Source organism: Melozone crissalis, unplaced genomic scaffold, assembly GCF_028551555.1.
Source record: "Melozone crissalis strain CALT ecotype California unplaced genomic scaffold, PUWL_Pcris_2 ptg000135l_1, whole genome shotgun sequence".
Taxonomy (NCBI): Eukaryota; Metazoa; Chordata; class Aves; order Passeriformes; family Passerellidae; genus Melozone; species Melozone crissalis.
In genome coordinates, this window is record NW_026535908.1 from 191415 (window position 1) to 206495 (window position 15081).

At 47.2% G+C, this 15081-nt stretch overlaps 1 long non-coding RNA gene across 1 annotated transcript; it reads right to left on the minus strand.

The window, feature by feature from the left end:
* Positions 1 to 644: 644 nt before the first annotated feature.
* On the minus strand, positions 645 to 10676 carry LOC128948566 (uncharacterized). The gene is made up of 4 exons (XR_008484124.1): positions 10599 to 10676; positions 10223 to 10482; positions 9715 to 9832; positions 645 to 866 (listed from the first exon to the last, which is right to left on the minus strand). It is a non-coding gene; the product is annotated as an uncharacterized LOC128948566 (long non-coding RNA).
* Positions 10677 to 15081: the final 4405 nt, after the last annotated feature.

Sequence of the window (15081 nt, forward strand, 5' to 3'; positions counted from 1 at the left end):
AACCATGAAAATCAAAAACCTAAACTATTAAAATACTAAAAAATATCACTACCTAAATTAAAAAACGTATTGCCTATAAAAACCCACCATATAAATGCCCCTGTCCCAAAAAATAAAAAAAAAAACAACTATCAAACCAGAAAGAAATCAGAACTTAGGAACACTAAAACCATAGCGTTCAAGAAGTCACACCACATCCCTTATCATACACCAACTACAAACAACAGAAAACAAAACAATGAATTCTTAAAAACCACCTTAAAACCACTACATTGAAAAACATTTCAAAAATTAAAATCTGCATTTAACAAAAGCCATCTCATAAATTCACACCCAAAACTCCAGCAGCCCAGCTGGCCCTACCAAAGCTCTATGTTTATACATACAGCAAACAAAACCAAAATCCCAGTAATACCCATCAGAAATCTATGAAACAATCCTATTGAAATTAATGCTGCCTCAAATACAAACCAACCCATCCAGAAAGTCAGCTTCACTCAAAAAACAATTTACACAGAGTTAATAATACCAAGAAATAAAACAACACACCATATACCACCAATGAATATAATAGTCAAGTAAAAAAAAAAACACTACATTTTTTTCTTTTTATTTCTTAAACTAACTTCTTTTATTAGCTAGAACAAAAGATTTTGCCAGGACTGTAACAACAACAACAACCTCTTTTTCTTCTTCTCCTTCTGAAATGTCCCTTCTCACTCCCAAATTCCTTTCAACTCCTGAGTTTACATCCAAGCAAAAAGCAAAATTCGTGCACTCGTGCGTTCGCTGCTCCCGTCAGATTCTCTCTTCCCCTCCACATCTTCTCACACTTTCAGTCTTCACGCTGTCCCGCCGTGATGAGTCTGACAGAAGAATTGGCACAAGCTAACAGAGCATTTCCCTCCCTCCCTCCCGCTGCTTTCCTCAGCGCATTTCAATCCATCCCAGGCCTGCAACGATGCACCCTCACCCCAAAGCTCACAGCAAGCGTGCAGCAGCTCAGGCTCACTTGCCTCCAGGGCTCTGTGCCTTGGATAGCCGAGGAAACTTCTGATGAGCCTCCGTTCCAATCAACTGGAATGCAAACTCACCTCCATCTCAGAGCCTCAGTGACCTCGGCCAGCCCCTTCCTCACTTCCCTGGGTCACAATGACTTCCAGGCACAAGGATGCTAAGCAGGTTCTTGTCTTTTCTCTTGAGTGCCAACAGGTCAAATCTGTAGGCTTTGACATAACTAATTACCCTCTCTTTGAACTCTCCCAAGGACACTTTTAAAGAAAAGACACAAGATTGCTGCTACAGCCATGTGGGATCGGGAGGAAAGCAGCAAGGATCCCAGGCCAGCGGCGCGGCCGGGCAGCGTCACGTCCCTGCCGCCCTGTGACAGGGCGCACGGCTGCAGGGCCCCAGAGCCTGCAGGCCCTGGAGCTGCCACACGGATGGACCCGGTTCCCTCCCCGGGTGCCCAGAGGGAAACCTGAGGGCAGGTGTCCACCCCGAGGGTGCACCCAGAGCCCCGGGCACGGATGGAGTCACTGGCCGCTCTCTGGGGACGAGACCCTCCCTGCAGGTGACGCTGCCTTGTCCTCTCCCTCCCTGTGGCACAGGCACCTCCAGGCTCCATGACCAGCCTCCTTCCGTCAGCATCCAGGTGCTGTGTCGGAGCCAGAGGGGTCGAGGCTTTCCAGAACCATAGCATCCTTTAGGCTGCAAAAGCCTGCTAAGGCCATCGAGCCCAGCTGCTGCCCCAGCACTGCCAAGCCCCCACCCAAATCAGGTCCCTAAACACCACATCTTGCCATGCTTCAAATGTCTCCAGGAATGAGGACTGCCCTGGGCAGCCCGCTCCTATGCCTGACCACCCTTTCAGTGAACAAATTGGTCCTCAAAGCCAATCTGAGCCTTCCCTGCTGCAACTTGAGGCCATTTCCTTTTGTCACGGCACTTCTTACCGGGGAGATCTCGGCACTTCAACCTTACCTGCTCCTTCCCTAGGAGCTCTCTGGCTTGCCTGCATGAGAGGAGAAACACTCCCAGCACAGGAACGGCAGCTCAGCAGGTCCCACACCGAGGCAGGGGAGCAGCTGTCCTCACCACAGCTCCCGTGTCAGCTCTCACAGATCGGCTCTGCTCTGCCTCCCGGGGGCAGATCTCTGCTCAGCGCTTCAGAATTGCCTGTTTGGAGGAGGGGGAAAAAACAGCTTAGCCAAGATTTTTATCCAGACTTATCTGATGTCTTTGCCTGCTTTGCCTCTTCCTGACTTCCTTCTGCTAAAAAAACAGCTGCCTTTGGACTTCTAGGGGCAACTGCCACGTAATGCTTGAAAAGGAACTACAGAAAAGTGCCTCATTTTTCAAGACTCAGCCAAGAAGACAGACAACTGCACCTTCTCCATCCCCACTGCCTGCAGAGCTGCCAGGCACCAGGCCAGCTCTGCTCCTGCTTCCAGTTGTTCCCAACTCTGCTGCAAGAACTGAAGGCTGCTTTGGCATTCCATGGCTCCGCTCCTCCCAAAAAAGATCTTTCAGTGCCGTTCTCCCTCCACGGGAAGGGCCCTTTTGTCTCACACGCTCGGTGACACGAGGCTGCGCCAAGCTGCAGCAGCCTCTGCTCCAGCTGGGAAGGGCTTTCTTCCTCCTCTGGCACCTGCCTGGCACAGGTTGCTCACACATGCTGGGGCTGCCCCATCCCTGGAAGTGTTCCAAGGCCCATTGGTGCTCTGGGATCAGGCTCAGAGCAACCTGGTCCATGGAACCGTGTCCTTGCCCACGGCACCAGGCTTGGAACGAGGTGATCTTTAGAGCCCCTTCCAACCTGAATTATTCCATGATTCTATGAACTCAAAAAACTCGGGGAAGAAATCTGTAAAGTCACTAAATACATAAAAGCATATCCCCATCAGCATAATTTTGAATGAAAAGTATATCTACAAACAGGGAGAAATATTCTATGTATTTGCTCTTGCTACCTTTCAGGTGTAATTTCAGCTATCTCTTCCAGTTTTAAAATATTCTCTTTTGAAATAATAAGCCGTGTTCAAATTTTAGCATTTTTACACTATTGCAGAAGCAAAAATTGCTGACAATCAGGCCGTGTCATTCTCTATGGAGCAGAGCCATCGTGACAGCATTCCTGGGACAGAAATTTTACAGGATGTCACTCCACAGAGAGCACCAAATTCCATATCAGTTGGCAGTTCTGCTCCTCCACATCAGAAAGCTAAACTAGGACAAGACAGCCTCGGGATTCACGAATGGCAAGGCAATAAGAGACACGCCTTAATAATATCATTACAATTTCCACAGATCTGCCACCTGATCTGCGACAGCACAGCACCCTGGCCCAGAGGAAGGTGAGCCTGCCCAGGACAGAGGTGGAACTAGGTCGTTTTCAAGATCTCTTCCACCCCAAACCATTCTGCCGTGTGATGACACAGGAGAGTTGTAAGGGAGAAGAAGGATGAATTCCTTTGGAAGGATCATTGTTTGCCTCTCTAGTAGCAGGCTTTACTGGCAGGATTGTTTTGCTCTTGCACTGACCTTGGCTGAAGGTGCTTCACCCTGCAGAGAGCGGTGACAGCCTGCTGCACACGCTGTTCTTGGGCAGAGCGCACGGAGCCAGAGGGCAAAGAGCCCCCAGCAGGTCCGTGACAGGAGCGGATGCTCCTCCCCACCTTTGGAAATATCCATTAGGGATTTTTCCAGCAGATGGCAACAGCAGACCGGCGTGGACTGCAAGGGCAGACTCTGCGGGCTGCCTGAAACCTGGCTGGGCTCCACCCAAAGCACCTCTCGGGTCTGCTCCTCCCGCTCCTGGCATTGAGCCTGGCTGGCAGCCCAGGGCATGGTTACTGGAATACAGAATGAATCAGTGCTGCAGGAAACTGCACAACAAGCTCTGCAGCTCTTGCTGTGTGTGCAGGCCTTAAAACACACCTGGTGCATTTGGAACAGATGAAAATTATGGCTCCCCCTGAATAAACATGATTTCTCTCCTAGATATCATTTTGAAAAATAATACTTCAAGGGGTGATCAGAATGGGAGCGCAGACAAACACCAAGAATAAAAACTACAGCGTTTGATGCTTTATCAAAAGGTGTGCCTGCCCTACCGTGTCGGGAAGCTGGACTGCTGGACCCAACTTTGCAGCACATTCTTGTCATTGCTTCTGAGCCACCTTCACCAGCTGCTCTCGTGGCATTTGCCGTGCCATTTGCAAATTACAATACGAGCGAACCTGGAAGGCAAAACACAAGATAAATTTACAGCTGGACAGTCAAATCTTTTTCTCCAAAATCAATGTACAGCTTTCCCCTTCAGCTGAAGTACAGGCCAAATTCATAGAATCACTCGGGTGAGAGAAGCCCTTCAGGCAGTGAAAACGAGCATTTAGGTGTGGTATGAAGCTTGGGGAGCCCTGAAGAGGCCGTAAAAGTCGACTGATATTCTTTGGAAATTACAAATAAAAAATGGGAGGAATGAATTTACAATGAACCCAGTGCGGAAACGCCGCAAGGGACAGCTTGCAGGGGAGATGCCTGAAAGCCAAAGCTGTGCTTCAGTGGCATCTGAGGTGGCAATTTTGCAGAGTGCCTGTACACAAGTTTCTTTTCACTGCGAGCAGTGAGCAGCGGCTCAGAAGACCTGGCTGTAAAAAACACAGGTTATTGTCCCCAAGCACATGCCAGTGGTCTGGAAAAGGGTGACACTCGTTGACATGACTGTTGTGATTGCTCAAGGGGAGAGCTCCTCAGTCCTCCTCACTTCACTGATGCTCCCCATTGGGGCGCAGGTGAATGGCACCACTGGGCTGTGCTTCACCTCCCTGGGTATATTCTGTGCAGGGAACTGCAATGCCATTGCAACTTTTCTGCTCTCACGTCATTCTTCCAGAAAAAAAACCAGTACCTTGAAGGGGAAAGTGCCCTGTCCCACTTCCTTTGTCACTTGTGCTAACCCACAGCACACACTCCCTGCACATGTTATCTGAATGTTAACTCTGTTTACAAGTGCTGTGAATAAACCCCAATCCAACTGAGAAAGTTCCTCTTTGCTCACATTTCAATACAAGGCTGGAACTATCACCTTGCAAAGAACTTTCTTCTACCACTGCTAGATGCAAAACCAAAAAGTAAACCTAGGAATGCCTGCCACACTCCAGCACACAAAGCTGCTGCTGCTGCTTTTAATGGCTTAGCCTGAGGGCTTTGCTGCTCTTCCTTTGCTCTGCTAATGGGAAGGACTGGGAGACCTCTTTGAACTAGCTACACATACCAAAGACCGAATAAACAAGTATTCTTCATCCCATTTCTCTTAAGAGTTTGTCCTGACAGATGCCTTCTCCCTCCTGAGGTTGGATTATAGTTTGTGTTTCCCTTTTTTTCCCCCTTTAGCCCTGGAAGCATTTCACACCCTGCTGGGCAATGCCCAGAAGTAATCAGACTGACTGAACACGGGAAACGCAGACAAAAGAAAAGGCTGGAAGCTACTGTTCTTCTCCCAGCTGGCACCGCCAGCTCCTGAGGGCTCAGCCACGACAGCCCACGTTTGTGACAGTACCTGTACGCTCTGGGTGTGTGCAGCCCTTGCGTCGTGCGGCAGCCTGGAGCTGCAGGCTCAGATATCCACCGCGAGCTCCTGCATCTTCCAGGACAAAGCCAGCTCTCCCTGCTGCTCCCGTGTTGCGCTGCCTGTGGAGCAGGGAGGGAAGGAGAGGCACACAGGTTAGCACAGTGGCAGTGCACGAGCTGCCAGGCGTCACCCATCTGACCCGCACCAAAGAGGAAATCTTAATTTTCAGAACTTCCCATCATGCCACACAAGACACTGAAGCCGTCCAAATCTGGAAGGGATAGCCTGGCATGATGCCTCCCCCAGGTCATATCTTACATCAAGAGTTCTTTTTCTCCTGCACAAGGCTCTATATCCTACTTGGACAGATATACAAATATCTATAGAAACTACAGATATTCAATAAGCCATCTTAAATCATAACAGCCAGGCCTCTGTACGACCGTGCTTAACTCCTGCTCAGCTCACGCCATCTCCCCGTTCCTCAGGCATCAGAAACCACTGAAACTCCCGTGTTTTCCTGGGGGCTGCCTGCCTGCAGCTGCCCTCCTCTCACCAACGGGGCCACCTGCCAGGCTCCCCAGGGCACAGCAGCCTCCAAGGGGAGCATTCGTCTGTTTGAGAGGTGATGGAAAGCCTGGGGAAAAAAAAAGCTCAGCGACACTGTGGCTCTGAAGGTGCAAGAACCATTACCCTGGAGACGTGCAGCTCACCTGGTTCATGCTGGGCAAGTTCTCTGCTCGCTTCACCTGAGCGTTCAGCTGGAGAGATCCATTTCCACGCGCTGGGCTGGCTCCATCTCCGTCCCTGCTGCGAGAAGGTGTTCAGGGGGATGCCGCTGCCCGCTCAGCAGACGCTTCACACACTCTGCCAGCAGCAGGGGCAGCCTTTGAGGCCACACCAGCCTGGCACAGAGTCACTGAGCCATTCTGACTGTGTTAACAGCACCACGGATGAACCCCCATACCCTCGGGCCTTCATTCTCCGGCACCCCGAGCCCCGCGGCTGCGCGGCAAAGAAGGAAAGCGGGCACCGGAAGAGAGGAGCGAGAGCAGGGCATGACAAAGGGCGGCGAGGGAGGGCGGGCTGTGCAGGAAAGCGGCACGGGAAGGGAAAGCCCGGGAGGGGGGTAGAGGGAGGGTGGACAGAGGAGGCAGAAACGGGGAAGAGAAAGGGAGTAGCGGGGAAGGGGCTGGACAGGAAGGAGCCGGGCTTGTGGGGGGAGAGGGAATGGGGGAAAGGGAGCGAGAGAAGGCGAATACGGGGAGAAGGAAGGAGGGCGAGAGAGAGGGACAGGCGGGGAAGCCTCACAGAGCCCCGGCTGCACCCCGAGCCCGGCCCGGCGCCTCGCCCTGCCCGGGAGGCTGCGCTCGGGGGAGCTGGGCTCGCTCCGGAGTCACTCGGCTCCAGTCGGCTCTTCGGCTAAACTCGGCTATTGTCGGCTAAACTCGGCTATTGTCGGCTAAACTCGGCTATTGACGGCCGCATTCGGCTCCATTCGTCCCTCCGGCTCGCTTCGGCCGAACTCGGAGCCGCTCTCTGCGCGTTCGGCTGAGCTCGGCTCGGCTCGCCTCCCCGAGGGCGGGCAAGCGGCGCCGCCTCACGTTAAACTCGCCCGGCTCGGGGCTCTCCTGCTGCCGCGTCACGCGGGCGGCCCGGCCTTCGTACCGACACGACCGGGAGCGCGGGGTGGCACAGGAGCTCATTGGGCTGTGCTAATTAGCACTCGCGCTAATTAGCGCGCACGAGAGCGGCGGGCTCGGTTCGGCCGAGCTCGGCTCCGTTCAGGCAACCTCGCAAGCCTGGCCTAGGTTCGCTCGAGCCCGTCAGGTTCGGCCGGTCTCGCCTTGGTTCGGCTGAGCTCGTTCCATTCGGCTGAAGGCGGCGTCGTTCAGTCGTGTTCTTATAAATACCTTTCTTTATTGACTGTATATTTCTATATTTAGATTTCTACTTCTATGATTCCAAATAAAACCCCTGTCTCTAACCAAATAAACACAAAAAAAGCCTTCTTTTGAACGATATTGAAATATTTTTATACTTTTGTATAATTATATTCACATTTATATTTATAGTTTCTTTTGATGCATTATATTCATAATTATATATAATATATATAAAATTCTAGGAAAGTATCTAAGTTATGATTTATATTAGGTATCACATCTACTGCTAAAACTAATTTTTTCTTATAGGTTTAAATTTTATATATATCTGTATATATTTATATTTCTATACTTAGATTTCTCCCTTTATATTATTTGTAGTTATAATTTTTACAATCAAAACACTGCCTATTGACAAATGAAAAAACCCACTTTGTTTAACTATTTTAAAAAATATTTTCATGCTTAAATTGTCATATTTATATTTATAATTTGTTCAGTATTACATGAGAACATACCTGCTCCTGCACTGCAGCGGGGCTCCCGCTCCTGGGGACCTTGGGGTGCCCCAATGGCATCAGAGCCCCGCGTCTTCATCCCCTTCTCCTCTATTTAGAAACTACACTGGAACCTTTTCCTGGGAACAAAGACGTTACCTAAATCCTCTCCCCGTGTCCCAGACAGATGGATATTCAGTTATTAGTTGGCTGGGCAGCAGTTTCTTAAATAGAATGATAAACAGGATGCGAACATTTTAGCTACAAGCAAATAGGCAAATCTGAACAAGGTACTGGTGGCCAACACCAACCACCAAAGTGATTTTGAAGCCATTTTTTAAACAATAAAATAATGATACCACAAAAATTAAGCAAAAAGCTAACTACTGGCTAAGAAAGAAGGAAAAATTAACTTTTGACAGCAACAACGTTCCAACCAGACAGGCTTTTTCCTCATGTCATACCTTGTAACTACCTCTCTTGGCAATTCTCGTCATGTATCCCAAAAGGAATAAATACCTCAGAGCGTCCTAAAGCAAAAAGTAGCACACGTGAGCCCCTCACACTCCCGGGAGGCCGGCACAGCGTGCACTGAGTCTGCAACAAATTCTGCTCACTGAGGGTCTGCAAACAAAGGTTCAACTGATGAATTGAACTGATTTTAAAGAGAGGTTTTCGAAGCACTGAAGCACAAAAAAGAACAAGCAGAAACAATTCTTAAAAAAAACCTGCAAGTTTCGTTTAGCATATATGCGACTGATTTCCACCCTGTGGCTTCTCACTTGGATTCGTCTGCAGGTTCAGGAAGATGACAATGCACACTCTGCCTTCCCTGAGCCCCCCACAGCAGCGGAGCGCTGCTCCGTGCGCTCAGATCATCAGGAACTGGATTACACATGCCCGGATGGACCGGAACTGCTCTGCTGCAGATTCAGGAGACGATGGCAGAGAGGGGCTGGCCGAGGCGTCGTCCCAGTTCCGTTCCTGTGTGACGAGGAGCGGTTTGTTCCCAGCAGCTGCAACAATCCCCAGCTCGCTTCCGTGGTGAGTGCCGATGGCACACAAATGGCAGCCCGAGGAAATCGTGTTCTGGGCTCTAAGTGGTTGGGACGGGGTCCGATTTTTTGTTTTGTATCTGTATGATGATTAGTACAACAGGGCCCTGACCGATGACGTGGCAGCACAGAATTAAAAACTCCTCAATAGGATTACATCGGCTTCTAGGAAAAGACAAAAGCCTAGGACCCTTCTGAAATCTACTTTTAATCCAGAGCACACGGATTGTCACCATGCTGCACCTTCCAGCTTTTCAAAGCAGCTTACTTCTGAAGACCAGGAAACACTGATTTCTACAGAAACAATGGGCAACCCCCAGGCTAATCTCAGCACTACTGTTTAATAGGGGACCTGCCAGCGTGCCAGTCCAGCCTAAAGTGTGCTTTACTTCAGTCTAACATCCCCACAAAATTCTTCTCACGTCTCCCAACCCTGAAATCTTTTTTTCCCCTAAAGCTTCTCATCATTAGCAATTTCCAAGTAACATGTTTTTTTTACAGCATTCAAAAATGTCATGCTGGACTGTGCTAGAGAGTAATCTGCAAATATAAGCTTAGCAAAGTTTGAATTGACTTGTCCAGAGAAAAAACCTACAAGCGAACACCTACACCTGCCTACAAAGAGCTAACAAGCCCCTGGCAGCTGCCAGCATCAAAGCACATTGGATGTTTCTAATACAGGGTAAGGATAACAATATCACCTTTTGTTCTCTCCAGCTTGTTTTCCCTGCAGTCATATTTTGCTTCTTATGATTTTTTTAGTCTCCGTATCTTCGTGGACAGCACCGAGCCTGAAGACAAGGATACGAGAGTCTTTCCCTGCCGTACGGAGAGAACCAGGAAAACAGTTAAAAAGAGAACAGGGTAGTTTGAAATTCATACTTGCAATGAGAAGCAGCGCCTAACCAACAGAACAAAAGTAAACAAAGCATGATAGCTCCCTGGGGACAGAAGACTTACAAACTCTCCAGAATTTACAATTCTAGCGACCATCCCCTTCAGGACGGCAGCCAAGTGTCCCATGAGGTGGCGCTACACCAAAGAACAATCTGAGAGGTTCCAAAGAGCGAAATGGACGATATTTTGCAAAGACATAAAATCTTGCAAAATAACAAAAATACAATGGATGTAAACTACAGGGCAAGAGTACAAGTGTTCACTTTAAGAGCTGGAACCATCCAGGTGAGCACCTGATAACTGGATTCTCACCAGAGTTTGAACCCTTCAGGTCACCGAAGAGTTTTCCCCAGAAATTTCACAGACTGAGTTTTGATAGAAGTACAGTTGCCACATCCTCAGAAACGTCACCCATTCTCCAGGTGTGTGGAGGGAACTGCAAATGGCTCTCACGTAGTTTGAGCTACTTCTGTAAGGTCTCAGGGTGAATTTCACCAGATGCAACCAAACAGGGCAACTCCCTGTGGGACAGAAGGAACCCAAAGCTTGGGTAAGCAGAGCTGCAGCAAATACTGAGGAAACAAACATAACAGTGTAAAAAATAATAAACCATCCTTTTTTTTCTCTTGCTTTTGTTTTTTTCTTATTCAGATCAGCATAGCAATTAAAGAGAAAGTGAAAAACTCACCATTACTGAACATTTCATCATCTGCAGGCTGAGCATCCTTAGCATAGAGGACTCCAAAGTTAAAATTCACCGATCCCTGCGAAATAAAACCAAATATTGTATGATAAACAGTCAGACAGCAAACATAAAAATTTGTTTCCTCTAAGGACTTTCAGGTATGTATGTATCTTTGCATACATCCTACACATTAGAACATACACTTTATACCATCACCTAATACATAATCACTTACCTTTAAATTTTGATAGTATAGCATGAATTTTTAACTTAAATTGGTGATCTATTATTATTAAGTTGGTGCTTAAAGTTATTTCTGCTGTCACGTTCAAAAAAACATTAATTTTTTTTACTGTAATGACCAATTGATTTCAAAGTCATCACAAGCCCATCAAAATACAAAGCTCTGTTCACTGGACGGGTCTGTGAGCTAGAAGTAGTTAGGCTTCTACTTCCCTCTTGTTCTTCCAGAACCAATAAATCCTGTCAACAAAACCAGGATCTTTAGCCCACTGCTGTGAAAGATTCTACAAGGATGATGGTTTGATTTGTGTTTAGAAGTTTTGATTTGAAATGGCCAGTTCAATGGATAAAGACAGTTTAAGTAGTATTACATTACTGTTATTATTATTTCTATTATTATTTTTATTATTACTACTACTATTATTATCACCTGTTACTGGAAGAAACAGACCAGTAGTACCTATACTTAATTACTTTTATTTCCAGAAAATAATAAAGAAAAAAGAACCAAACCAAAAAAAGTCACTTCCTACCTTTTCTATCAAGGGATGAAAAATTTCTCTTGGGCTCTCCTCCAATTTACTGTTAAATGGAATGTTCTGTGGAACTGCCATTTCTTTCCCAAAATACTAACTTCCAACACTTCCTGAACGTATTTTGTATTTTAAAACAACAGAAGTTAGTGAGACTCTGTGGAGGTCAGGTTTCAATTTATTTCCTTCTAAAGCATAGAGCCCTTTCCATCACCCTGCCCTGTGGCTCTACACTGAATCATGGTGAGCATTTGGGGAGTGCTCAATAACCAATTCTATTTCTCTCTTTTTCTAGTTCTCTCTATTCTTAAATAATTCAAGACAAGTCAAATGAAAAATGACAAGTTCAGCCTCAAAGTCACACTTTTTCCCTTTGTCTGGTCAAGAACAGGCTCTATGCTGCCTTCAACGATTAAGACTTGCAAAACCGGTTTTACAGGTTTATCATAAAACCCACAGAAGGCAAGCTCTGAATAACAGGAAAAGGTACACAGGCAAATATCTAAAGGGATCACTTATTTGGAAATACATACCTTGACAGAGATTGCACTGAGAACCTTTCTGTGGGACTCTAAGGGAGACGTATTTTCTGAGTACCCTGTAAACAAGAAAAGCTACAATATATGACAGGACACCCCCACTTTTTCTACACATTCAAATAGGATTTTTAATAAAAACAATTCAGTTAAAAAAGAAGGAAGAAAACCAAGCTAATTTTACTCAGCTATATTTACTCCCGATTTAGAGAAAAAAAAACCACTCACAGGTGCTCGCCGTGCTCGCCCGGGGCGGCTCCTGCAGCTCCCGGCCCGCGGCAGCAAAGCACCGCCCCGCCCCCCGCCCCCGGCACCGCCGAGTGAGGCCGAGGAACCCCGCGGACGCTCCTTCCGCGCTGCTCGGCGCCGTGCGGGCGGCCGGACGGAGGCTTCGCCCGTCCAGCGTCGCCGTCACGCGCGGGAGAGGCGCCGGGAGCGGCCCGCGCACAGCCCCGCGCGGCCGCCTGGCCCGCCAGCCACTCATGTGCCGCGTCAGCCGTTGCGTCACGCGCCGCGCCGGCAGCAAGGCCTGCCGGGAGTTGTAGTCTCGGGCTGACAGCCACGGCTCCGTCCCCCGCCGCCGGGAGCTGCAGAACCTCCCGGGCATCACACGGGACCTTCACCCCTGGGCGGGGAAGGACCTGAGGCAGCACCGCTCCTTCCGAATGCCTTCTCTTTCCCCCTCCAATTCTTTTTTCTTTTTTCACTCTGTTTTTCACCCCTTCCCTTCCCTCTTGCTCTCCTGCTTCCTTTCCTTTCCTTTCCTTTCCTTTCCTTTCCTTTCCTTTCCTTTCCTTTCCTTTCCTTTCCTTTCCTTTCCTTTCCTTTCCTTTCCTTTCCTTTCCTTTCCTTTCCCTTCCCTTTCCCTTTCTTGTATTTCTGATCTTGGTTTACCTTTCTAGCTTTAGAATAAAAAAACAGCAGTAGAAACTATCAGGCTACCTGGGAGTAAAAAAAAAAACTCCAGAACGAAAAGGATTTAAAGAAAACTATTTATTCCCTGGGAGCCTGAAATTTTCTACTGCTGCACGTGACATAGAGCTTTTATTCCTTCTTATAGAGAGTTGATATTGTCTACTTACTTTATACAGCGCCCCCTGCCGTCTGTCCCGGAGCACTGCAGGCACAGCGATCCCTGCCGTCTGCACAGGCGCACTGCAGGCACAGCGCCCCCTGCCGTCTGCCTCGGAGCACTGCAGGCACAGCGATCCCTGCCGCCTGCACAGGCGCACTGCAGGCAGAGCCCTGCGGCGTCGTTCGGTTCTGTTTAATGAAACTCGGCTGAATTCGGCTTGGTTCGGCTCTTGGTCTAAACTCATTTCAGTACGGCTCTTCGGCCGAACTCGGCACGGTTCGACTAAACTCGGTCATATTGGGCACATTGTCTAAATGCGGCCAGTGTCGGCTACACTCGGCTATCGGTTCCAGTCGGCTATCATGGTCTCTTGGTGTAAACTGGGCTATTTTGGGCCGCCCTGGGCTCTTCGGTTCAAGTCGGCTGTTTTCGGCCACCCTCGGCTCTTCGGGTAAACTCGGCTGTTTTCGGCCACCCTCGGCTCTTCGGGTAAACTCGGCTATTTCCGGCTTCCCTCGGCTCTTCGGGCAAACTCGGCTGTTTTCGGCCACCCTCGGCTCTTCGGCTCTTCGGAACAATTCGGCCCGGCTCGGCTCCCTCAGGGCGCGAAAGCGGCCGTCAGAGGACCCCGGCACAGCAAGGCGTTTAACCCACATGCCTGGCACAAACCCGCCAAACTACTCCGCCCGCGGCGCCGCTGAGCCCACACCGTGTGTTGGGTACACATGAAACGCCGCAGAAAAATCCGTCGGAGCCGCCATGACGTCAGTATTCTGTGCAGGCCGTCCACTTAGACCAACCCCGGTCCTCCACTTCCCCGCCCTTTTCGCCGCCATGATGAGAAGGTCAATTAAAAGTCCGCGACATCCACGACGCGCCACTCCCAAGGTGGCGGCCTCTCGGTGCAGGGCTGCAGTACAGCGCTCTGCCCACAAGGCGGCAGCACTGCCGCACGCCCCAGCCGGGGGCGCAGCGCGCCTCGGGGCTGCGGGCAGGGAAGGCGGCGAAAAAGAACAGGGGAGGCCCCCGCCGAAAACTGCTCTGAAATAAATGCCCCAAAACAACGGGGAAGAGGAAAAATAAACTTCTGCCTCTAATCTAATAGGATAAAAGACAAAACAAAACACAACACACAAAAAAAACCCAAAAAAACAACAATTTCTTTTAAAAAATATTTAAATATTTTTTAAAAAGTTTTTTCCTATTAATATTCACATTTCTATTTACAATGTATATTGATGTACACTGTCCATTTATACATTTCTTTTTATGAATACATTTCTATTCCATATTGCATATATCCCTAAAACTTAAATTTATTTGTATATTGTTATACATATTTTTACATGGTAAGTATATATTTCTGTTACGATTTTTACTTCTGTAACACTTGCATTATTTAAAATAAAACCTTTGCCTCCATCCACATTAAAGCCAAAAAGAACCCCTTTCTTCTCAACTGTATTTAAATATTTTTTAAAATTCTAGTTTTCAGGTTCATATTCATATTTACATTTAAAATGTACACTTATGTATACTGTTATTTGTATTCTTCATTACATCTCTTCCTATTATTTGTATTTCTTTATATTTTGTGTTTTTATATATATATTTATATCTCGATTGTATATCTCCATATTTAGAAATAAATAACAATAATATCTACATTCATATTATTTAAAATAAAAACCCTGCCTCTAACACAATAGGAATAAAAAAAACCCCAAGCCTTTGTTGCAAACAATATTTAAATAGATTTTATCCTTATATTCAATTTTTATATTCATATTTGTATTTATAATGCATATTAATGTATATTGCTTACTTATACATTTATCTATACCAATGTCAAGTTATAAATAAATTTGTATTCTATAATACATCTGATGCGAGTAGTTATTTATGAATTTTTATATATTTTTATTCATATTTTTTATATTGATTAAACGTTTCTGCGTCAGGATTTTTACTTCTGGAACACTTACAATATTCAAAATAAAACCCCTGCCTCTACTTAAATAAAAGCCAAAACATTCCCTTTCTTTTAAGCTATATTTACATATTTTTATATTTATATTCCCATTTATAATTTATATTGC